Source organism: Erythrolamprus reginae, chromosome 1 (genome assembly GCF_031021105.1).
Source record: "Erythrolamprus reginae isolate rEryReg1 chromosome 1, rEryReg1.hap1, whole genome shotgun sequence".
Taxonomy (NCBI): Eukaryota; Metazoa; Chordata; class Lepidosauria; order Squamata; family Dipsadidae; genus Erythrolamprus; species Erythrolamprus reginae.
Genome location: NC_091950.1, coordinates 338,723,575 through 338,750,085, shown reverse-complemented (window position 1 = coordinate 338,750,085; position 26,511 = coordinate 338,723,575). Strand labels below are relative to the sequence as shown.

At 37.3% G+C, this 26,511-nt stretch overlaps 1 protein-coding gene and 1 long non-coding RNA gene across 3 annotated transcripts in view; both read right to left on the bottom strand.

Annotated features, from left to right (window-relative positions):
• The window catches only part of FMN2 (formin 2), a 624,734-nt gene extending 598,600 nt beyond the window's left edge, over window positions 1-26,134 (bottom strand). Inside the window, exon 1 of the mRNA XM_070734020.1 lies at window positions 26,125-26,134. The gene's annotated coding sequence lies outside the window, so the exon portion shown is untranslated. The remainder of the gene's footprint in view (window positions 1-26,124) is intronic.
• LOC139161470 (uncharacterized) lies at window positions 10,675-14,882 on the bottom strand. 2 transcript variants are annotated; one of them, XR_011558109.1, is made up of 3 exons: window positions 14,764-14,882; window positions 13,572-13,634; window positions 10,675-10,978 (listed from the first exon to the last, which is right to left on the bottom strand). It is a non-coding gene; the product is annotated as an uncharacterized lncRNA (long non-coding RNA). The 2 variants fall into 2 exon arrangements; XR_011558110.1 differs by lacking the exon at window positions 14,764-14,882 and adding an exon at window positions 14,299-14,457.
• Window positions 26,135-26,511: the final 377 nt, after the last annotated feature.

The following is a 26,511-nucleotide window of genomic DNA, read 5'->3' as shown; positions in this document are numbered from 1 at the left end:
ATGAGGTAAAACAATGGCTATTTAACTGGTAAGACTTTTAAATTTTGAAACAAAATTTCAAAGTTCTGTGAAACTTCATTTAATAAAATTCCCAAGGGAACTTTACAGTGAGAAAGCGAACTTGAACTATGAAATGGTTATCCATCGTCATCAAAATAATCCCTTATAAAATTCAATAGTTTAGTGTTCATGGCATAGGCATGGAACTGACATAACAAGATGCAGCTTCACAACATGTATAAAATTTGTTTATTATGTAAATTATTAATGCAAGTATTGGCTTTCAACTGAAAGGATTATGTTCCTGAAATATTCAGTGGTTGCATTAATTGGGTTGAGTTAGTAATTGCAACTAGCTAAATATTTTCTCAGTAGCTTTCAACTCAGAGTATGATTTTTTAAAAGTTTTTAATCTCATTTATTCCCGGCATAAAAATATATACGCTGCAGGAATCCATGCTGGGCAGCATCTTCTCCAGCTCCCCCTGTTGTTTCTGGCTTCTGAGATTACCCAGATGTTCAACAGACCACTTGCATTCACCCAGTCAGACTTTTGCTTGAAGCTTTCTGGAGCTAAATTCTACCATCTGCTCCTAGCGTTAGCAGAACCTTCTAGGACTGACTCTCGTTTTTTTCAGCCATCATTTCAAATTTGAAACTTTTCCTGACAGGATTTTCTCAGAACGAAAAAGACTTCTCAAATCTCCAATCTATGTCAACTTCCAACTAAATGCTGTCTTCAATTGCCCTTGATTAATGTTATTTTTAAACATCGCTTTGAAATGAAACAGAAAAAAGCAGTAATTTTCCACAAGTAATTCTTTATAAAAATCCCTTCCATGTTCTTTATTTGTCTTTTTTAAAAACAGTTGGTACAAATACTCCCTTTGCTGTAGGATTGGCCAAACTTTGTTCATATAAGAATAATTCAAATCGATCAGTGAGGCTGTTTTTTAATCTAGATTAATCTAGATTATTTTAAATGTATTCTTTTCAAATAATGTTAATATATTGTTTATAATTTTTTGACCGTGAGCAGCTGCAAAACATTTTGTGGTAATTAGCTAAATAAAAATCTTATAGAAATGTTATTCCTTCGTGTTTATTATATGGTTTAGGAGAAAAAAAATCCTAGTCTGGAATAAATGATTTAATACTGTATATGGGTCATTCTTTGTCAAGTGGACCAATTTTCAGAATCCTCCTTTGACTGAAAGGTGGCTGCTACTGTTGCTACCTGCTTCCTCTTCCTTCCCATGCTGAAGGGCTCTCCTCTCCTTTTGCTCACTCGCTTTGTAGCCAGTGCCTTTCGTTCACTGTGGGGACTCTGTGGTTTGGCTGAAGCAACCTCATGTCGGGTGTATGGGAGGCAGCACAAGGGAGTCACCACAGCGAAGTGGTTTATTCCCTCTCCAAGCACCCAGTGAAAGGAAAATGCTTCGTTTGCTCTGGACTGCCAAAGCCTCCTTAAGTGCCACTGAAAGGCTCCTCTGGCAGCCCAGAAAAGCCCGAGATGGCTGGGATTAAAGGGGGAATGGCAGGTAATTGGCCTGGTAATTCCTATACACTATATTCTTTTACATTACTTTGATTACCAGTCTTAATTATGAGTTTATACATAAGGGATTTGTAATATACAGTGCCTTTTAATAGCTTGCATTTCTGTCTGATTGCAAAACCCCATTGCTTTATCCAGTGAGTCCACTCAATGTCTCTTTTCATGCCATGTGACCAGTATTCCTTCCTGGGTCAACCATCTAAAATTAACGTCATGCTTAATCAACAACATAGTTAAAAACTGGTACGGCTTCCACAATGCTCTAACTCTTCTTGGGGCCTGTTTTAGAACTATCAAATGTTTCCTTTGATACTGTTTTGGCTCATCTCTCGTCTTGTTAAGCACTTGATTTTATTCATGAACTTTACATGCACCTCCTTTGGTATACTGTACATTCTGTATGTTTCATCAATTTATATCAGCATCTCTTCTTTCTCTGTCCCTAATGACTTTGCCAGTAGCTCTACCATAGCATCCGGCAGATCTTCCCCTTTCTCCTCTTCCATATTCTGGAATCTCAGATAATGTGCTGCTTTTTCTGACTTTACCATGACGTTGGGTGACTTGGTTCAAGAGCTTCCCTGTAGACCTCAGCGATAACATTAGGACAACTATAATTTTTTCTCCATTCATTAGGAAAACTGCACTGTAGGTATTGTATACGCAGAGGTTGCCTTGTTGAAATTGAACACTAGACACAAACGACGTAAGTGCAAGACAGTTAACTGAATTAAACAATACACTCTGTCAATGCATTTAGCACAGTAGTGCTTCAAAGGAAAAAATAAATGAGAGCAAGTACTGAAACAGCACAAAACTATTTTTAGTACAACAAGCAGGTTTTATTGTAGACCTAGTTGGATGCCACACCATAACAGGATAAGTAACAGATGGAGAAAAGTCAGTAATTTATTACACGGGTAGAAAGTAATTTATAGAATATAAAAAACTCATTGAAATAAAGGCATGTGGCCAAATCAATGAGATCTGGGAGATGGTGGTATACTCCTGGGAATATACCAATTTATAATAAAAAGTTTTTCAAGAGGATCAGTTAAACTGTAATAGGAGCAAAGAACAGACCTAGTTGTCAGAGAAAGTGAGCAGGTCCTTGAAAGCCAACCAAGGGCTGCATTAATATGTTAAATGATCATTGTACTTTCCAAGAAGAGAACCTCTCTTATCAAATGTTCTCTTAAAATGTAATTTGAATTTAGAAAGAGTACTTCAGGAAGTACTTCAGAAAGTACCTCTTATTGTGGTTTTGAGAATGGCTAAATCAGATTGTTTAAGCAACACTCCATCAAAATACTGTACCAAAAAGAGGGTGAAAGCTTATGATGAGCTTAAATGTTGGCTGGATTAAAATTTATAGTAATAAATAATTTGAATTTTTAAATATTTTTTTAAAAGATTCTTGAACTATGGCATAAATTAGATTGTGCAACTGATTCCCCCCCTGCTTGATATTGGGTGAAAGTAAACATGGAGTTCAAAACACAATCAACAATGCAATCTCTGGGAATTTATAACAGCATTTAAATGATAGCTTGCCTCACTCAATGCAGTTAAATTTATTTACAGAATTCACTCGATAGCCAGCTTTTAAAAGCATTTCTTTTCAATCAAAAGAAGGGTTCATTGCTACTGCAAAAACATAATGAGTTATTATTCTCTTCGGGGATTAATAGTCAACATGGAAAGGCAATATTTTATGACCAAGAGTATATCTGCAATTGGAAAACACAAAATGGCTACCATGAAACACTTACTTATTATTACACAGGTAGAAAGTAATTTATAGAATATAAAAAACTCATTGAAATAAAGGCATGTGGCCAAATCAATGAGATCTGGGAAATGGTGGTATACTCCTTGGAATACAGCAATTTATAATAAAAAGTTTTTCAAGAGGATCAGTTAAACTGTAATGGAAGCAAAGAACACACCTAGTTGTCAGGGAAAGTGAGCAGGTCTTTGGAAACCATAGCTATTTTGTCATAAAATGCCATTTATGGAAGCAAAAGAGCCTCAGGATATTCTTTATTATTTTGTGGGGCCCGAAGTTACCCTTTTAAATTGTCTTCCCCATGTTTCTTCATAACTTCCAATACATTTAATTAATCCAAAGATCTTCCATTTGGTTCAAGAATTCTATATGACAAATATTTATAATATATTTTCCATGCTCATTAACAGATATCTGCTAAGTAAGAGATATTTTAACTTAACATCCAAAAAAACGGATAATTTTTCTTATCTGACAAAGTAGTTATGTTTAAAAGTTAGGCTTGCCTTGAAGGCAATTTTTTTTTTTAAAAAAACAACATTTTGCTGTCACAAAGTTAATGAAGAGCTAATTCTAGAAGTGGTAGGTTCTTTCCTATGGATTTTACTGCATTGTCTCTTCAGCAGGGAACTCTCAACTTAAAATTTGCTTTGGATTAAAAGATTCCTGTAATTCTGAATTCTCTGAAAGAGTTTGCACGGTTAGATACCTATGTTCCTATCTAATGCCCTGTATACCCCTGACTTCAACTGAGATTTTTGTTGTCTTGCATAATCCTATTATTGGTTGGTATGGGAAAGAACAAAGCAATTTGCAGATCCAGGAAATTATTTCTGTTTTTATTTGTAGGGATAAATATCACATGTCCCTTTTCAAAGTTTAAAGTACAATCATGCTGCAGCTTACTGGATGTATCCACTAGTGTGCCTAGAGGCCAAAATTGTTAGTTGGGGCTGACACTGCAGGAATCAATGATTCTCAAACAAGTCAGAAGTGTTATATAAACAAATTCCAGCTGCCTTCTATGATCTTTAAAAAAATGGCCAATTGCCCCTTGCTTAGAATGGTGGAAAGGAAAAGCATAGAATTGAAACCTTGGAGGACAGCCAAACAAATGGGCTCTGTTTGCTAAATACTGCAGCAGGCAGCCTTTCTGTTGTAGGTTTCCTTCTTGTCTGCAATAAAGTATCTTCAGTAGCCGAGTCATGTCTGACAATCCACTGCCAAGTAAGCTAAAAATAAAGAGTTGTGAATCTGGAGAGCCTAAACTTACAGCCATGCCAGGTGAAAATCTGACAAAATTGCTGAAAAATTTCTCAATGTCTGTTCTGTCTGGGTGCCCCCAGACTTCAACACCAACTGGAAAAAGCAGCCAGACACGCTGGTAAAAGCAAAAGCACTTTATAGTTTGAAAAATAAACACAGAGAAAAACCTGTTCTCCCCAATAGGCAGGCTATGAGACTTCACAGCAGAGTCCTGATGGCCAGACAATACAGCAGACTTCTTGCTGGCACACCCACCACTGTAGAGAATAAGACCCACACCTTTTCCCCCCAAGGTTTCAGTATTCAAAGTCACAAACCAGAATGCCAAGACGCCAAAGATCACAGCCAGGTCCCAGGACTCCCAAAGATAATACTCCACAAGCCAGGAAGGGTGGGTCTGCCTTTTCAGCCTTTCCAGAGAGCACCACACCCAAACCCAGCTGTTGCCTCTTTAGTGCTGAAAGTACCTGGCTAATTGTCCCCTTCGTTGTGTTGCTCTTCTCTGCCGGAGATCGATGATTGCTTGTGCATTTTCATCTAAGGAATCCAGGCTGCTTGCTGGGGAGAGCTCCCTCTCGGGGGACTCTGGCTGTCCTCCCTCTCCCTCAGCCTGAGATTCCTCCTCCCCATCTGCCTGAACCTCCTGTTCCTCATCCTCCCCCTCTGAGCAGGAAGCCGGTAGAGGATCAGCCGTTCCCTGAGGGGCCTCAGACGGAATCACAACAATGTCCGGGGAACATTTCACGCTAGAGACAACAATAAATCTTGATTCTCCAGACACTTTATTCATATTCAGTGCCTCGCATACAACAGAAATTCACAGATACACCATGACCAAATACATTACTTTATTGATGGCAACAGTAAAGCCACATGCACAGAGCTCTGCCTACTGCAATGCCCTCCCTTCACCCAAACCAAACTCTTGCTATACATACAGATTTTGCTCTAGGCTAACCCGCAGCCCGCAGATGTGCCACACGCTGGCCATACTTACCCCCATTTTGGCAAGGAGGGAAAAGTTGTGATACGTCATGACAACAATTTGTCATCACGAATTTGATTCGTGTGCTCTAGACCAGTGTTTTTCAACCAGTGTGCCGTGGTCAGGTGTGCCGTGGGGAAATTAAACATGGGTCCCCAAACTATGGCCTGCATGCCGGATATGGCCCATCCAAACATAAACATTCCCCTCACAATCCCTCCAGCTATTAGTGACAGGAAGAGTGGAGGCACAGGGAACACTCACTGACCAATCACCTTCTAGGATTCATCCTGACCACTAGCAATGAACCAATAGCAGGCCGCCTCTCATCCACACCCAGGAAGGTCCCCCTCGGGCTGCCGCGGACTTGTCAGTGTGTGGCAGTTGAGTAGTTGACGCTGCCACTCCTCCCCATGGTCCTGATTTCTAATCCTGGTCAGGACTGGAGGTAAATGTTGCCACCACTAGCCTCAGCTGGTTATGTCTATCCTGATGGTGTATATAGATAATTAACTATATGTATAATATATACTGTGTTAGTGTGTCATTTTGTGTCATTTTGGTTGGTGGTTTGCCCCAGGATTTTGTAAATGTAAAATATATGCCACAGCTCAAAAAAGCTTGAAAATCACTGCTCTAGACAAACAATATTTCTCAACTTTGGAATGAAGTTGAAGATACATGGACTTCAACTCTCGGAAATGCCCAGCCAGCATTGCTCATGCCTGACACACTGGTTCTGTCTGGCCTAAGAATGCCAGTTCCTGCCTCCCAGGATTTCATCCTTATGGAATGATGGTCATACAGTCACTTCTTCCCCTCCATTTCTATAGTAGAGAACCTAAGATCCAAAAGGGATTTGGAAAAAAAGGAAGTGACAAGCTGCAGCAAAGGCCAGGGAAACTACCAGGGCCTCCGATGACTCCACATCTAGCTCCTAGGTGCTCGGCTTCCAGGCTGCTCTCTTCTCACTTGCTAGTAATTCCTCTTTTCAGATAAAGGCCAGCATTTGCTCTATCACTGTGTTTCTTCATCCCAGTTTTGATAGCTCTAATTGTATTTCAATTGTTTTGTTTTTCAATTGTTTTTATTATTTTAATTGTGTGCATCATCTAGAGTCACATATGGGGAACTATATAAATTTAGTTAGTTGATTGAAGAATATTTTCCATCTGTTGTTTTTTTTCTGCTGTAGCGTGAAGGAAGAAAGATTTTGATTCAGATGCTTTTAATAACTTTTCATTACTATCTCCCTTGCTCAAACTATCTCATCTTCAAATCCCTCTCCTGCTCCTCCTGCTCCCCCTCCTTTTCCTCCTCCTTCTCCACTGTTTATGTTCTTTATATCAGCAAAAGAGAGTGATGAAATTTAGGCAGCTTTCACTGGCCTTTCTCGGTTGCTTTCACTCTTCTCATTGAATATGCTATGATGCAAAATAGATCTCAGCTGAAGTATGCATTGTTATCATGGCATTGTTTATATTAAAATAAGTATCATAATGTTGCTAAGAATCTTTTCTTAAAAATCATACCAGTGGTGATGACGCTGGGATCTGTAGTTCAGCAATATCTTTAAAGCCACAGATTCCCCTCTCTAATTTGTGTTCTGCCTTTCGCTCAAGAAAAATAACATCATACAAGTTAAATGTTTATTCTGTGAACTAGATTAAGCTTACATGACTCCTGGTCCTGATTTTCCTTGGAAGTGTTATGTCTGAGTGAGAATTTGTACTTAAATTATTCAAAACTTAGCTTGATTTCTACACTCTAGATGCCTCTACAAATTTGTTATTATCATCACTATTATCATTGACATGACTACAGCTTTTCCATCTCAGAATTTATTTATTTTTTATTTATTTATTTTTGTCCAATACAAATTGAAAGTTAAGGAGAATAAAAACGTGTAGTAGTAAACATCAGGGAAGGGATAGAAGAAGAGATATGAGAATAGAATACATCAATGAAGAGTAGAGGAAGGGTATATGGATGGGAGAAAAGATATATAAAATATAGGAGAGACAATTGGACAGGGGACGGAAGGCACACTAGTGCACTTATGCTCTAGTGCTTTTATTTTTATGAAGTAGACAGCACTTTGAAAAATCATTGAAAAATCACCCATAGAACTAGTTCATAAAATGCCTTACTTAAATATATACATTAATCCCTCACTACTTCGTGGTTCATCTTTTGTGGATTTGCTATTTCATGGGTTTTCAAAGGGGGCTTAAATCCATTAAATCCATTGATAATTTTAAATCCATTAAAAATTCATAAAATTCTTCTACAGTCTACTGTACTCTATTAAAGAAACTGGTAGGATATCACATGTAGTTCCAGCTGAGAAATATTATAGAATGACTGTTTAATGCAAAGGGTGGGTTTTAAAAGTCCAAATACTCGTTAAATACATAAAACAATATCTTTCCTCTACTTCACGGAAATTTGTTTTTCACAAGTGGTCTTGGAATACATCCACCGCAAAAAATCAGGGATTATTGTATCTATATTACAAATAAGATTAAAAGTAATTCACATACTTAGAGAATTGTTAATTGTATTGAACCTGTGAATTTGAAATCAGCAGGGATTTTGAGGTTTAGATTAGAATTTAATTTGGTCCAGGCATTGCTTCCAAGGCAGTATGGCTGATTGAACAACAACTCTGCTTTGAATATAGCCAAAATAGCACCAACTGAAGTGATCAGTTTTTTAAAATTCTTCTCCAGATTAAGGAGGCTAAATATTGCCCATGTTTAACTCCATACAGATTATCCCTCCTAAGAGACTGCAAAAGTATTCTCTATGCTAGGGCTATCAAATTTCCAGCCCATGGATGCATCAAACGCTGGCTACATCAGTGCCCATTTTAGTGATGTGATATGTCACCTTACATGATGATGTAATGTGACATTTTTTGCCTTTGTGGAGCCAGGGTGGGCGTGGCTTGCACGTGATGCATTTAGCCTGCAGGCTACCAGTTGCGTGAGTTTGAGAGATCTGAAGCCATGCTTGGTGCCTTTTAAAGAGATGCTGGGTTTGTCTACTTCCTGCCTTAATTGCTTAAGGAAGTTGCTTATTAGTGATTACTGATTTCTTTGGAATTAAGAACTTTATTAAAGACAAGCTGTATTACACTGGGAGATTAAATGTAAACCTGAGGAAGTTTGAAGATTAACAAAAGAATTTTTGGAACCAAATGGGAGCTGAAATGTTGATTATGGAAAATTAAGGAGCTAGATAGATCTAAAAAATATTTCCTGTGGAGTGCTTAAAAAATTATAAAACACTATATGGAGTTTTTGAAACTAATTGTAAGAAATCCTCCTGTGGGAAGTTTTGTTGATTGGAAAATAAACAATGATAAAAGAGGACTTGATGGCGAGAACACATATTATTTTTAAAGGAGAACAGATCCATTAATACAATGGAGCAACATATTTCACTACAGAAGAAATTAAGGCTGTTGGGAATAATTTAATCAGAAATACTTTGTAAGATTGGTTGACCCTATAATAGAGGTTATGGAAGAATAACATATTTTTAACTGGTTAAAACAGTGACAAAAAGTGATTTGAATATGGATTTGGAGTTTTAAAAATGCTCGCTTATCAAAGTGGCAGAAAAAGTTGTGGGTCTTAAATGGATTTTAAAATGTCGGAACATAAGAATGATATAGAAAAATAATACATACATGGATTTTCAAATGAAACCAATCGTTGTCTTAATAATGAAAGCGGACATACAAATAATAAATCAAAAGAGTGACTTGGAAAGCCTTCTCTGGATTTACAAATGGAATATGTGGAACCAAGGAAGCTCTTGCTGAGAAGAGACAAAGAGACACCGCTCAAGCTGTTCCTGGAAGGGGATAAACAGAATATCACAAGAAAGAAATTTATGGGACACTACAGCATGGGACTAAAAATCAATTCCATTAAAAATGAAATTAACATTTATCAGGTGAATTTGTTGGATAAAAATATGTATGTATGTATGTACGTATGTACTGTATGTTACAGCTTCTGGTAGCTTAATGGGATTTATTTTTGATTAGGATGAGGTTTTAAAGATTTGTTTATAAGTGGGAAGATATTTTGCTTTATTTTTTCAGAGAAAAGAATAACACTTTGATAAAATTAATCATTTTTAAAAATTAAAATATATCTTTACTATTTTTGACAATTCTTAATACACTTTTGCTGATTTAGATTGGATGATATGTTTTTCGTTGATACAATATAAGAAGAGGGTTTTCAAAAAATTGAAATACTAGAGAAGCTATTAGGCTAGCCAGATTGTTTATAACAATGAGTTGGAAGGGACCTTGGAGGTCTTCTAGTCCAACCCCCTGGTTAGGCAGGAAATCATACACTACTTGAGACAAATGTTATCCAACATCTTCTTTAAAACTTCCAGTGTTGGAGCATTCACAACTTCTGGAGGCAAGCTGTTGCACTGATTAATTGCTCTGTCTGGAAATTTCTCCTTAGTTCTAAGTTACTTCACTTCTTGTTTAGTTTCCACCCATTGCTTCTAGTTCTACCCTCAGGTGCTTTGGAGAATAGTTTGACTCTCTTTTCTTTGTGGCAACCCCTGAGATATTGGAACACTGCAATCATGTCTCCCCTGGTCCTTCTTTTCATTAAACTAGCCATATCTAAAGTGATGGGGGGAACAGTTTTGTATATATCTTTTCTGTCTTTTATTTTTGGTTTCTATTTTTCTATTTTTTTCCACTTTTTCTTTTTTTATGTTTTACTTAGTTTGTATTGGTTTTTTAATCTTTATATTTATAAACTTTAGTAAAATTATTGAAAAAATAAATTTAATTTGGTGCACTCAGCACTTCATAGATTGGTTTGTTATGAACAAATGGAGAGCAATAACAGTTTGAGCAATGTTTATGACCTAGGATTGCGGCTTTCACAGATTTAAGCTGTTATTGATTTCTCTTTGGATTGTGTTAAGTTTTTGTGATGTTATAATATCTTAAAACAATGAGACATTCAAACAGCTTTTGAAATATTTTTTCAACACTTTATCATAAAATCATATATGAGCATTTCTGGAAATAGATTTTAAAGCCTTTGTACTGCATTCTTTTGCAATATAGACTACATTTATATTTCTCTTTTTTCATCCTGTGTTACATTTACTTTGTTATTTTCTTTAAATATTTAATACTGTGAGTCATTGACCCAAACAGTTGTCCATATAGTACACACACACACACATAGATATGCTTGTATTTTTCACATTTATATTTGTGTCAGCAGAAACACATAGCTGAGAATATATATGGGCCATTGTTGGATGAATGAAGGCCTGAACATTCTTCTGGCTGTTCTTCAAAACCAAAGAAGGAAAGTACTGGCTGTGGAATAAAAGATTTAAAAAAAAACAACCATGAGGGAAAATGTTAAAATAAAATTTATTTATTTATTTATTATTAATTAAATTTAATGCCAGGATCAGGAGGTAGGGGAAAAACTAGGACACTGATCAGGGATATCTGTGCATTATTGAGCTTAAATCCATTCTGTGGCATTATTACCTGCTTTTACTCCTGATTCTGTTTTATTAAATGTTTTGCATCTTTCTAATGCATGGAAATTGAGATTTTATCTGAAACTTTCTCCATTATGTATCTTGTGTGCTATTTTCCCTACTATGCATTGTTTAAAATATTTTTCCTTTTAAAATGAAACATTGCTCCTGCAGTGGTTTTTTTTTTTTTTTGCCAGCAGTGTAAAATACTTAAAGTTAGAAAACTGACATTATTTGATTCCATGATTTCCTGCTATTGGCGTAATGATGGGACCTATAGTGGCATATCAGGTTATTTTACTCTGCAAGAAATCCATTGTAAATTTATTTCTCATTCCTATTGCACAGGTGACCACTTTTCAGCTGTTGAATGGAGAAAGAAGAGTATGGATTACAGGGCTGTTCCATTTGGCTTCCCTAATCCATCTAGCTATAAATAAAACCAAATTCCACTCCTGCACACTCCTTGTTACATTACTGAATCTATATATTAGCTATCACCATGTTTCCCCCTGCAGCTGATGAACCTGAGTATCAATTTACTTGCTTCTCTATCTACTGTGCCCTATTCAGTGCTCTTGTCACCATTTTCCTCCTTTGTATGCATGACCCAGTTCAGATCTTACTTCGTAATTGAAATGACCTTCCTGGGGAACTGCTCTGTTGCTCATTCTAATTTCTATCTTGTCATCTGTACCTGTGTAGAAGATATAAAAATGTTGACCATCTCATTTCCTAGCACAATTCTTTTCCCCACTTTTAATGAAAACAGTTTCTGTCCAATATTAATCTTTTCAGTAGTTTTTTTGACAATGCTTTAATGTTTTAATTTTTACTTTTATGATGTTGTAAACTACCCAGAGTCACTTGAGAATGAATTAGGTGGCGTATAAATTAAATAAATACAAGTTTCTCCTTTTTCATGTTCATATAACTTAAGAATTGAGTATAAAGTCCACAACAGGTTTTAATGTCAGCTACAACAATGCACCCAAGAAATAATCTCATGGTTATTTGCACAGGAATCAGTATGAAAGTACAAAAGTTGAAGCTTTAGAATACAAAACTGCAAAAGTCTTATAACTTCCTACTCCAGCTAACACTGTGCTTGAAGAATTCTTTCCTCCATGCTATATATAGCAGTATAGATACACTAACTTACAATGAGACTTTTATAGTATTTTTAATTAGTGATATCATCAAACTAAACTACCAAACACCACGTGGTGCAGACATCACCTGGCTAATGTTAACTAAACCCATCAGAAAAGGCTGCTTGCCAGCTCTAAGTCAATGATTAACTATCCACTTGATAGAATTCACCTCTAGTAACTCTAAGCTTTTACTACATCGCAAACCTATATTTTGAAACAAAATATTGTGACATGGAAAACAGTGAAATGACACTCTACCAAAATCACATGTACAACCTATTTATTGCCAGGTTTAGTACAACAATATAGGTTGTTGGAATTGCACACATTTCTGGAAGATTTGGACAAGAGGTGTCCATAGATGACACTGATTCAGTCATTTTTTTAATTAGTAGGGACAGGTGAAGATTCAGCTGTTAGGTATTTATGACAATGGACAAGCAAGATCCTAGAAAATGCCATGATCGCTGAGTTGTATCAGCAGTCCACAAACATATAAGTACATTTTATCAAATGAGAAAGTGGTACAGTAGGTAAAGGAGCTTATACCAAATCTAGAAATATATACATGCATGCATACATGCATACATGCATACATAAATGGTTTTTTTGTGTGTCGAATAGACTAGTCTCCCTTAATTTTCAAATTCAGCAAAAACATGTGACATAGGTAGGTAGGTAGGTAGATAGATAGATAGATAGATAGATAGATAGATAGAAAGATAGAAAGATAGATAGATAGATAGATAGATAGATAGATAGAAAGATAGATAGATAGATAGAAAGAAAGAAAGAAAGAAAGAAAGAAAGGTAGATAGACAGACAGACAGACAGACAGACAGACAGACAGACAGATAGAAAGATAGATACTGTTCTGTTTCAAATGTCTCAAAATGGCTAACAACTTTTGTGTAAAGAACTTCTTTAATAGATTCCTGCAAATTAAAATTTATGGAGGGTCTTTTCATCTTTTGAATGCAATGAGTTGTTTAAATAAAAATAAAATGAACTTTGCCATGGTGGATGAGCTCATGTCTTCTGCCTGTCACAGCTATCACAAAGAAAAGACCATTATACACTTACCATATATCATAGGAACTAGAACAAAACCTGATTTTTTTTCAAGCAATGAGAACAATAGTCCTGAATCCCCAAAATGTGGTTTTCTTCTATGGCCGCACAGCCAGATGCAAAGTTTCACACTGTCCTGGCACATGTGCCCCACTAACAGTTTTCCAAGATGCCATTTACAATCTCTGCAATTACCTTTTGGCAGGTTCTGATCCTGAAACTTGCAGTTGAGAACAAGTCTTTTTCTACCTTACTGACCTGCCAAATGCAAAAGATCAGGAGGAAAAAAAGCAATAGATCAGCAGCTTAACACTAATTCTACCAAATGTTGGAAATAATGTGAAGAAAGGGGGAGGGGATTTCTTGGTACAGATTGGATCAAACAGAGCACAGCCATCAGATTATCATGTTAGTCATGATCTAGTATAGGGGTCTCCAACCTTGGCAACTTTAAGACTTGTGGACTTCAACTCCCAGAATTCTGTTCAACTCTGGGAGTCGGAGTCCACAACTCTTAAAGTTGCTCAGGTTGGGAGACGCCTGATCTAGTGGGTGAAATAGGGAGAAATAGCTCTGGACACATTTAAAAAAATATTTTTAAACAGCCATATCTCCAAGCCTAAGTGTGTGTGGGGGGGGAAGAGATCATTAAAAAGTTGAGAATTTAAACAGATATTGAAAAATAGTGGAGGGGCAAAGTAATAACCAATACATGTATATATACTGAATTGACTGCCATGTACCTTTTCTTTTTGTTATCAGTTTGTATTGTGTTATATTGTTATGTATTTATTATGTTTTTCTCAAACGTATTATAAATAAAAAAAACTTATTTAAAAAGTTGAATTATAAAAAGAGTCGCCCCCCCCCCCCCCCCAAAAAAAAAGAGAGAAATAAACAGATAATTGAAAAATCAGGATACCTTATGAATCCATCACTGGATATTCCTAAACCATTGCTGAGCAGCTTATTTAACCAGGTTAAAGAAGTGTTACTTCTTCAGCAGGAACAATTACAAGGTAAATGTCTACTATTGGAACCCCGTCATTAATTGGCTAGATCATGGGTAGGCAAAGTTGATTCTTCTATAACGTATGGACTTCAACTCCCAGAATTCCTAAGCCAATCATGCTAGCTCAGGAATCCTGGGAGTTGAAGTCCGCATGTCATAGAAGAGCCAATTTTCCCTAACTCTGGCTAGATAATGAGTTTTATCGCCATTCTTCAAAGAACAGATTTGTCTGAAGGTAATTAGATTTAACTCTATAATTCTGTACAACAGGGGTTCCTAAGGTAGACCAGACCAAACAAAAATGAAGGCGATTAAACTTAGTAGTATTTATCTTCCACAGAATTCCTGCTACTTCTCACTGTCAGCTCCGCGTACCTCCAGGTCAAAGAGCTGACATTCAGGGAGCGGCGACGCGCATTCAGAGCCTCGACGCGCTGCTTGCTGGGGGATGAAAGCTGCCACCTGTAAAGCCGGCTAAGCAGCTGGGAGGCTATTGGATGACGTCAGACGCCAGGACAGCCGAAGAGCTGCTGGGCGTCGGCTATATGCAGATTGCAGAAGAGAACTCAGCTTCGGATTGGCGGGCTGCTAATCACCTGGGTGTGCGCGCAAAAGTTAAACAGTGGTAGGGAGCGCACAGAGCTAAGGTTTAATACAGATTACATTTTGTTTTTGCAAGTATTTTGGAATGCTGTGTTCAGTTCTGCATTCCTCACCTACAAAAATATATTGATAAAAATGATCGGATCCAAAGACGGGCTACAAAAATGGTGGAAGGTCTTAAGCATAAAACTTATCAGGAAAGACTTCATAAACTCAATCTGTATAGTCTGGAGGACAGAAGGAAAAGAGGGAACCTGATCGAAACATTTAAATATGTTAAAGGGTTAAATAAGGTTTAGGAGAGAAGTGTTTTTAATAGGAGAGTGAATACAAGAACAAGGGGGCACAATCTGAGGTTAGTTGGGGGAAAGATCAGAAGCAGGGTAAGAAAATATTATTTTACTGAAAGAGTAGTAGATGCTTGGAACAAACTTCCAGCAGCCGTGGTTGGTAAATCTACAGTAACTGAATTTAAACATGCCTGGGATAAACATATATCCATCTTAAGATAAAATACAGGAAATAGCATAAGGGCAGACTAGATGAACCATGAGGTATTTTCCTGCTGTCAATCTTCTATGTTTCTATGTTTTAAGTGTTTTATCAATACTTGCAGGAGAAGCCAAGTAAAGAAGATTTGCAAACCAGCATTGTTTTTGTGCTTTTTGTTACGGAGGCTGATTCTGGAACCTGACACTTTACAGGAGAGAGAAGCTGTTCAGGCCCTCTTAAAAAAAAAACAACTGATCCTATTCAGACCCAGAAAGAAGGTGATGGCAAGTTCCTGCTGAAAAACCTGGCCAAGAAAACTGCAGAAACTTGCCAAACAGCCTCTGAGAATCAGACATGATTGAATGGAAATGGGGGAAAAAAGGTTTGGCAAAGGCTCCCTACAAGCATGCTATTGCACACAGATACTGTATAGGAAAGTGCCAAGATTGCAATGGGAGATTCCCATCTCTCCCTCAAATTGGATTCAATTATTGAATGAAAGAAAAATGGCTCACCAAAAGGTGTACTCTGAATCAGAGAGATTGCAGGTGTACCACATCCCACTACTCAGACACAAAGGGCCTGCATACGTGCACCAGTGTGCCTTCTGTCCCCTGTCCTACTCTTTCTTTTTTACTAGTATCGTGTATGAATATTATTATATCTTTGTATACCACCAATATGTACTTGACAAAACAAACAAACAAATAAATAAATGAACTTGCCATGATCTGTCACTACTATAAGTAGACAGTGAATCCCATGACAAAAAGATTGCGGTGCTACCTGCTACATACCCAATACATGAGCCATGGTGGCACAGTGGTTTAGAATGCAGTACTGTGGTCTACTTCTGCCTGCCAGCTGTCTGCAATTTGGCAGTTCTAATCTCACCAGGCTCAAGGTTGACTCGGCCTTCCATCCTTCCAAGGAGGGTAAAATGAAGACCCAGATTGTTGGGGGCAATATGCTGACTCTGTAAACAGCTTAGAGAGGGCTGTAAAGCAGTGTAAAGTGGTATATAAGTCTAAGTGCTATTGCTATTGCTATTGCTATTAGATTCACCAGAATGGACAATCCTGCAGCAGGAGAGGAGGAAAGACTTCCTAATTCCATCTGTCTCCATGGTCGAACCTGCCTGGAGAAGTGCCAAAAGGAGGGAGGAGATCCCAGGCATCAGGTAGCAAGAAAGAGGAAACAACTACCAATTCACTGCATCATGATCTTGCAGAGCTACTGGAGTGGAGTGAATCTGGTAGATCACCATTCCAGATTTCTTTGCATGTGGGAGGAGAAACTGATGGGAATGCTGAAAACTCCAAAGTTGACCTTGGAGAGGAATGCAACTATTTGGCAAAACATGATTTAAGCTCAGGGAAGCAAGAGATCATTAGGCAGAAACTTAATCTGACTCTCCTTTAAGTTCCTTTGGTATTAGTAGGAAGGAAAATGCTGCCAGGCTTTCAAACTTGGTTACCACAGCCGACATCTTGTGGAGTCTGTTTCCTGATCTGGCCTACTTTGAAGGGCTGACAGCTGCAAACAGGTGACTGCATAAGGGTGTTGCCAGTTGTCCTTAGTGAAATGTGTACAGTACTTCCCCCACCTGTTGTTCTAAATCTTCACTATGACAACTGTCTAGCAATTGGAGGGAAATGGACATGTTTACCAGGCAGTATTTGAATATTGAAGCTTACAATGAAGTCAAAGGACTTTTTAGGCATTTGGATAAAAGTCACGTGAGTAGACTCTTAGAAAACTAGCATTTTGCAGAACAAGCAGGGAAATTGCAGAATGTCCATTTTTATATATGATAAAAATGCATAGAAAGTGTGTGTGGCTGGGTGTCAGGTGGCAAATAAATAACTTGAATTTATTTTATTTTTATTTATTTTATTTTATTAATTAGATTTGTATGCCGCCCCTCTCCGCAGACTCGGGGCGGCTAACAGCAGTAAAAAAGACAAATATAACAAATCTAATATAAAAAGTAATTTTAAAAACCCCAATTTAAGAGACCAATCATACAAACAGACATACTATGCATAAATTCTATAAGCCTAGGGGGAAGGGAATATCTCAATTCCCCCATGCCTGAAAACAGAGCTTACAAAAGGCAAGGAGGATGGGGGCAACCCTGATATCCGGGGGGAGTTGGTTCCAGAGGGTCGGGGCCACCACAGAGAAGGCTCTTCCTCTGGGTCCCGCCAAACGTCAATAAGATTTTTAAATACTGCATTTAAATATTGCAATCCTGTTGAAGAAAGGCTGTGCAAATCTATTCTTCTGAGCTTACCCTTTCTAATCATTAAATTGTGCTCAGGCTCACTTGATCAGGGATCAGGTCAAAACAGTCCCAAAGCAGTCTAGTCTTGTCTACTCCTCTCAACTAAATAATAGAGGTCTATCTCTTATATTTTTACCTGACACTTATGTCACTTTCACGTACCTGCTAAAAAAAAAACCCTATTCGTTGTCAGATTGAAATGGCTTTGTGAGGATTTACTCTCTATCACAGTACAGATCCAAATGTTGACTTTGCTGGAAACAGCAGATTTTCTCCTATAATTTGTGCTAAGGGTTGCATTGTGAACAAATTGTTACTTGCTTGTTAGGCACCTACCTTAGAAATAGGTTTCCCCCCCAAGTCTCTTGGAACATCTGTGCCAATAGATGAAAACTCATCATCATCATCCTCATCAATCATTTTTTAGAAGTGTTATGACATACCCTTTGTGCCCCTTTCTTCCCCACAGATTAGATCCACATCCATTCTTCACTTGAATTATAGCACTCTAGGTCACAGAGAAAATATTACAACCTTGCTGATAAAATGGATACATTCCAAAGAGTGCTGAAAAATCCTCAGATTTCTGACAGTAAGAGTCATTAAAACTGCAACATTAGACAACATTAATTCATATACTCCAAAATATAAATCAAATGCCTTAGAATGAAGTCTATCTACTAGTGTTTACATAACAAGAATTAAAAACCAATTACTTACCTGTCATGGGTTCTTTGTGCAGATCTAAAGGAGGGCTATTCACCATTCCACAGGCTGCTTGGGGAGTATAGCATTATATTATTTCAGAGTACAGGATATAAAAGCATATCAAGGAGATAGTTAAGTTAGAATAGTTGCTTTTAAATTACAAGAGTTTTCTAATGGAAAGAGCCTAGTTAATATAAGTTATTTATAAAATACAAATAGAATAGAATAGAATAGAATAGAATGCAAATGCTTTCAAAACAAGCCTGTCTCATCCATGTTGAACACTTGTTCAGCACAGTAACCCCCCCCCCTAATTATCTCAGCCAACCCTTTAGGAAACTCACTTGCTGCTTTCTCATCACCACTAGCAGCTTCACCTTGCACTTTAATATTATGGAAATTGGCACAAGCCTTAAAAGGACTAAACCAATCCCTTCACTTTCACTTCCCTCCCCCTTTTCTTTTTTCAATGTCTCAAACAATCTTTTAGCCTTCTCCTGAATCACCATAAGGCTCATTGGAATTTATTTATTTATTTATTTATTTATTGGATTTGCATGCCGCCCCTCTCCGTAGACTCAGGGCGGCTAACAACAATAATAAAAACAACATGTAAATCCAATACTAAAACAACTAAAAAACCCTTATTTTAAACCCAATCATACCTACAAACAAACATACCATGCATAAATTGTAAAGGTCTAGGGGGAAAGAGTATCTCAGTTCCCCCATGCCTGATGGCAGAGGTGGGTTTTAAGGAGCTTACGAAAGGCGAGGAGGGTGAGGGCAATTCTAATCTCCAGGGGGAGTTGGTTCCAGAGGGCCGGGGCTGCCACAGAGAAGGCTCTTCCCCTGGGCCCCGCCAAACGACATTGTTTAGTTGACGGGACCCGGAGAAGGCCCACACTGTGGGACCTAATTGTAGCTGGGATTTGTGCAGCAGAAGGCGGTCCCTGAGATAATCTGGTCCGGTGCCATGGACCAGATTATTATGTTGATTTTGGTCTTCCAACCAAAGCACTAATAATCTTTCCATCTCAATAATAAGACCACTATGCTGCTTGGTTAACACTGTCGATTTCATAGGAGCAGATCCTTTCACATGTTCAAGGAATGCGATCTTTATCCTTGATAATCATAGTGACAGTCAAACGACTAAGTCCAAGCGACCAGCCAATGTTTGTCGCTGTTTCCCCCTTATCGAATCGCTTTATGATATCTAATTTCACTTCCATAGTGATGGCTTTCTTCTTCTTCGATGCACTGCCATCAGAAGAGTCTGTCTTACACTTGGTAGCCATAATGAAGGGCAAAAAGTTCACAAAATCAAACACACACATGCACACGTGAGAGAGAATGACGTAGCAGCAAGCTAAAATGGCGTACAATGCAACTGGGGTAATGCCACCCTCCTCGGTCCTGAGCCGCGTAACTGTGTGTTCTTCCGCCGTGCACACCAAACACGAAGTTCGTGTTACGACGTTTACGATGCAAAACCACTTAAGTCGAAACAGGCTTTATACAGTAAATGGGAGATGTGTCGTAACCATGAAACATCGTAACTCGGGACTGACGTAACCCAAGAATCTCCTGTATTTCTTTCTCCAAATCCCATCAAACTATGGAATATATCCATGAACTTTGATGAGCATTGATATCTCTCATAATTTTTTTAATGATTGCATAGGAGGCATCAATTTCTTCTAAGTCTAAAAATTGATTCTATTTGGAATCTAAATTGTCTCTGGCATTTTTTGTCATCACAGTATTGGCATAATTCACAAGTTGTTATTTGTTCATTCTCTTAATTTAAAAAAAAAATTAGAATCAGCTGCACCATTAAAAAATAAAATTGTAAGTTAAAATGTAAGACATGCAACTTGACAGATAAGTTTGTTTTAATTTCATTTTTAAAAACAATTTTAAGGTAGAATGTTCAATAATATTTGAACCTCATTGTTAAGATATTCATGAACTAGGAGATGTTAACAAGGTCAGCCCTGAATAGGCATAACAACTAAATCAGCCAATGGGGATTAAACACTTCTGAGTCTGTGCAGAGAATCGAAACTGGAAACTTAAGCTTAAGTCTGGGCTATCAGGTTCAATCTGTACCCTCAGTCCATTCCATGCTTGTCTGCTCTGCTGAAATAAAACTAACTCTCCAGCATGTGTTTACTTGAAGAAATAATCTACTTGTGGCATTGTATATATATATTACTATGTTTATAAAGAAGTTATTGAATCCAGCTGAATCAGTCATCTGTGTGTGCTTCTGGAAATTGAGTTTTCTGCAACAAACTCTGATACTCATTTACACTTTTCATATCTGAGACTCTTTGGGCTAGAATGCTAAGACATACCATTAATAAAAGCAACACTGGAAACAAAATATCAGTAAGATTAAGAACAGCAAAAGCAATAGGATCAAAACTTAAAATACTATTCATATGTAAATAGTGACATATAATGTATATAGATTTTCTTTTAAAAAGAAATTACATACCACTGCATATAGTGGCACCAGGTTCTTAAGTAGAAAATTTTGTAAGAAGAAGCAATTTTTCCCATAGGAATCAATGTAAAACCAAATAATGTGTGTGACTGGGGAAACCACAGGGAGGGTGGAGGCCCTGTTTCCTCCCAGGAGATTCCTAGAGAGGCCCCATGGAGGCTTCTTCCCGCCTTTTCCGGCTCTATTTCTTCCCAGAAGATTCCTAGAGAGGCCCCACAGAGGCTTCTCCCTGCCTTTTCCGATTACAGTTTTGGAGGCTCGGGTTTATAAGTGGAAAATTGTTCTTCAGAAGAGGCAAAAAAATCTTGAGCACCCAGTTCTTATCTAGAAAGGTTCGTAAGTAGAGTAGTTCACTCTTCATATATTGAATTATTTTTGACAGTTTTGCATATAACTGACAAATTATATAAGGACACAACAGTTAAATTCACTTCAAAGAGGCCTCGTTTCATTTATAAATCAGGAGGAATATACACGCTTGCCCTGTAGTGAACTCATACTTTGACATAACCATTTTATTGTTTAAAAATTCATTCAAGATAAAACTGGCAAATCAAGTTTGGATTCTTGTTATCACACTGTTCAAGTCCTCACACTGGGAAGTAGAAGAATACCGTATATAGGAATAGATAAATGGAAAAGTTATGAGTAACTCAAGTGTACAGTAAACATATGAGAATGTAATGTAACAAGTTTTCTTTTTTTCAGATTAATTAAGATAATAAAGCGGAACAAATTCAGTGAGGACGGCTTCCAGAGTGAATAAATTCATTTAAGCATCTGGAGAAAGAAAAACTAAGTTTAATTTATCTAAGAATGTGCCTGGAGAAGCCAAAAGCATTCTCATTGTACAGGAGGCAAAAAAAAAAAAGGAAAATCCATTTCCTTTTCTTATTTGGATAGATTTTCTTCTCAGTTGCTCAGTGTCGAGAAATCAAATTGACAGAATATACGGGAAAGGAGTTTGCTTCCCAGCTTCTGGCTAAATCAGTTTTCTAAGTTTGTGGCTAAACAAGAAATGTTCTCAATCATTTAAAAACAATTTAGCACTAATATCAGTCAGGCTATATGCAAGGGAAAATTGAGTAAAAGGCAACTTTCTTCTAAGACTGAGAAAAACCTGAGCAGTGCTACACTTTTACTGCTATAATGCCATGTTCTTTCAGGTGAAAATCCTTGACACATGGAGCATACTCCTTATGTTGGAAATCTTTCCCACACAACTTTTATGAATGTGGAGAAGGACATGGAAATCAATAGTGTATTTTGTTTAAATATAAAAGTCTGAAAATACCAGGTGTTTTTTTAAAACTTCTCTTATCTTTTTTTGAGGAACATCTACAGACCCATGGAATTGCAGCCTCTGTCTGTAAAACAAATGTGAAAGCATTTGTCACCTTAGGTATACAGAATACGAATATAAAATGATAGGTAGCACTCCATATGAATGAGGGAATCTGTTTGTGTGTGGTACTAAACAATATTAGACCTAGAGATGCGTTGCAGATATCGTCAGGAGCATATACATAACAGGGAATGAAGCCTGCCATATTTAAACAAACATATATTCATTGAACTGCAAAGAACCCTATTTGAAAGACTTAGAAGTGCACATAGAAGTGCACTTAGAAGTGCACATAGCAATTCATTGAACTGCAAAGAACCCTATTTGAAAGACTTAGAAGTGCACATAGATTACCAAGTGATGTCAGATGATAATGTAACTGGCTTCTGTTGTCTACAGTATACTGTATATTCTATTTTCTTGGTGAGCTGCCCTGAGTCTTTGGAGAATGGTGGCACACAAATCTAATAAACAACAACAACAACAACAACAATAATAATAATAATAATAATTTTTACAAGAGGGATTGGCAACTATTTATCTACTATTTATCTACTACACTGCCATCTTTTAGTTTTAGGCATATATTTGGCCTTGAAAGGCTACAAGAAATTTAATCATGATTTGGTTTTGTCATTGGCATGTAAGGGATTCAAATTTCTGTCCATAGTGTAGTTCCTGTACATAGATTTCTCATGAGGCAATGAGATATTCTGAGATTGTTAGTTTTCTAAGCAAATTCCAACATTTGATGGGATTGATGTGATCAAAGGCCTGTGAATAATCAATGAAGCACACATTAACTTCTTTTGCTATTATTTGCTATTATTTGGATCTCTCAAAGGTTCTTTTTCAAGAGGCAACTGGAGTTTTTGATTTTTCTTTGAAGACATTCTGAGCTGAAGAAGTTTTTGGATGAGGAGCAACACGTCTTCAAAGAAAAGCCAGAAAGTCCAGTTGCCACTTGAAAAAGCATCTTGGGACAACCATGACAGAGACTCTCTATAGATATTTGGATTTCTCAGTTAGTCAGCTTGCATCAGAAGCAAAGGCTCATGTTCCTCAGCATTTTCTACAGCCAGCTTGAACATCTAATATCTCTTTTTCCATGTAATTGACCTTTATGTCTTACTTTAAACTCAAAGTTTCATGTTTTCATCTCAAACCTTTGGAAGATATTTCTCCTTCCTTCAGAAGGTGCCAAATCTACTTTCTTTGCATCCATTCACATTATTTTCTCCTGATTTTCTCTACCTCAAAGGTCTGTTTCCTACATTCCACTAATTTGAATCTCTGGATATAAAAATTTCTAGCACCCAATTTATTTCTTTGTTTCCCACAACAAACCACCAAGCCTCATAACTCATTTCCCTTACTTTACTGTAATTTTTTGAGCTAAAAAAGGGATGAAAAGGAAATCATAAATACTGTGATTTATGAAAACGGTATGGCTGCAGATCTGATTGGTTATTTAATGTGTGCATTAACATTGGATCTGTGCTTGATGATCAGAATTATGTATTATCTCCTATAGAGTGAGAAACAAAACAGAACATTAGCATATTTGGCAGAATCCTTACTGAAACACTGCTCAAGGTTTCAACTAAACAATGTCATTTGGCGGGACCCAGGGGAAGAGCCTTCTCTGTGGCGGCCCCGATCCTTTGGAACCAACTCCCCCCAGATATCAGAGTTGCCCCCACCCTCCTTGCCTTTTGTAAGCTCCTTAAAACCCACCTCTTTAGTCAGGCATGGGGGAATTAAGACTTTCCCTCCCCCTAGGCTTATAAAAATTTATGTATGATATGTCAGTATGTATGATTGGTTTCTAAATTGGGGTTTTAAATTAACTTAAATATTAGATTTGTTTACATTGTATTATTATTGCTGATTAATAAAATAAATAAATAAATAATAAAGGTGATAAGTGAGATTAAAAGCAGTGCAACTTTATGTTGGGCAGGAAATGTGTAGATTTTTTTATCAAGTCGCTTAGGAATGAATGAATGAAAGCAAGTTTCCTGAATATTTATCGATTTAGATAAATCAAATGATCAAGTGAATAAGCTAGAAATACAGAAAGGTTTACTCAAATATAGATTTTAAAGTCAATTGCCGAATGTGGTTAAAAATAGCATATGGTATAGTGAGAATGAAATAGAATGATTAATGAATGGTTCAACATTGAGCAGGAACTGTGGTAAGTGATGTCCCTTTGATAGCTTTATGGATTTATTGGTAAAGGTATAAGGAATCCTTGTGATGACATTAGAGGTAGGTTGACTGAGAATGTAAATGTGTGAGTATTAGTATAGGTGGAAAATGACATATTGTTGGCTCAAAATTTCAGCTGTGTGCAATAAATGTTAAAGAGATTATATAGTACAACAGGGAATATAAATCTGAAAATTAATCCATAAAAGGCCAAGCTGTTTGGCAGGGAAAATGGAGTAAATAGTTGTAAGATATACAGGAGAGTTAAACAGTTAGAGCAGATGAATTTGAATGCATTGGTAACATTGTTTATTTAAAATTGGAAAATGAATGAATTTTGAGACATACAATTTCTGGGAAAATGGCACTTGGTAGTATGTGATTTAATGTTGTTGAAAGAAGTGAATACACAAGTCCCTAAGAATATGCTTCTGCTTACTTTGTTGTATGGAAACAGGAGAAATGTGAAACTAAGTTGAATTCAGTGGGTATAGGTAGTAGTGGGTTTTACTACTGGTCCGCTCATGAGTATGTGTGTGTTCACATGAGGGACGCTTCTGTGCATGCGCAGAAATATCCCAGGCTAGTGGGCGGACCCTCACACATACAGTACCAGCTCACAGAAATGGGCCAAATCAGGAGCAACCCACCATTGGACTAAATGCAAAAGTAAGTTACTAATTAAAAAAATACATTGAGTTATAGAGAGAATTAATGATCAAATCACAAAACAAATATATGAAAGAAGAGTGAAGGGTTGAGAGGAAAGAAAAGACCAAGAAGTACTGATTAGTGTGTTCAAAAAGAGATGAAAAGTGTTAAAAAGTGTATCTTTTCATTCTTTTCCCCAAAACTCTTCAGAATTTTGCTTAGGTATTTATCCTGAAAGATAATAGCATGGATTATATGCTGGTATGTGTTCTGCCAGGCTCTCTGGTAGGAGCCTCCTGAAAATTCAAGGGTACAAATTTCAGACACACACACGTTTGAAAATTCAAAACAATGTTCTTTATCACAAAATTCAAAATAAACTAAGTACTCTTTTTGTATTGCAAAGACCACTCATCCCAAAACAACCGGGTAGTCTGTACAATTTCCCTTAAGCAGTCATTAAGTACTTAGCTAGCAGCTGTGAAGAAACTTCACTCCCCTTCTTCTTCCAACGAAGTGAGACCCACACACACATTGCTCTGCTTTGGTTTCAAAGGTGTGAAAAATCAACAAACAAAGTCCAGAGAACAGCAACACACGATTCCTGAAGAACTGCGATCAGATACTCTTCCACAATGGCCAAGCCAGCACGCTGCTATTTATAGCAGCAGCCCTAATTACTGGAGCCGCACCCAAACACAGGTGGCCTCTCTTATCTCCTGTAATATGTCCTTACTTGGTCTCTTCTATGCATAATTCTGCGCTTGCAAGACGTCTTCATCTGAATCAATAGAAGATAATGGAGATTGACTGCCTGGGCTGTGTGCCAAGCCCCTCTCTTCCAAGTCACTCCCACCTTCTTCTTCGCCGAGGAAACTAAACTCTGAACTGACTCTGTTGGCAATAACAAAGGCCTATGACATGTTGAAGTTTCCCCTGCATCCACCTCCACATTCCCTGGGGCAGGAGCTGGGCCAGAGCCAACCACAACAGTATGTGATTATATATTATTTGAAACAATCCAAGGAATTATTGGGTTAACAGTAGTGTTTGTTAAAATTGTAGTACCTTCAGATTGGAAGGTACTACAACTCCTAATATGCTCAGAAAGCATGGGTGGGGATGGGGATTTTGGAAGTTGTAGTTTCAGTACATCAAAAGATTTCCACCTGTTGTGAGAAATTAGTATAGCATCTTCCTTCGCTCATAAAGCTCAAATTTCTTCTCATTTTTCTGTTTTATTGTCTTAGTTCAGAAGTAGAAGCATAGGAAGAATACACATTCCTGAATAAATAATGTCCTTTTCCC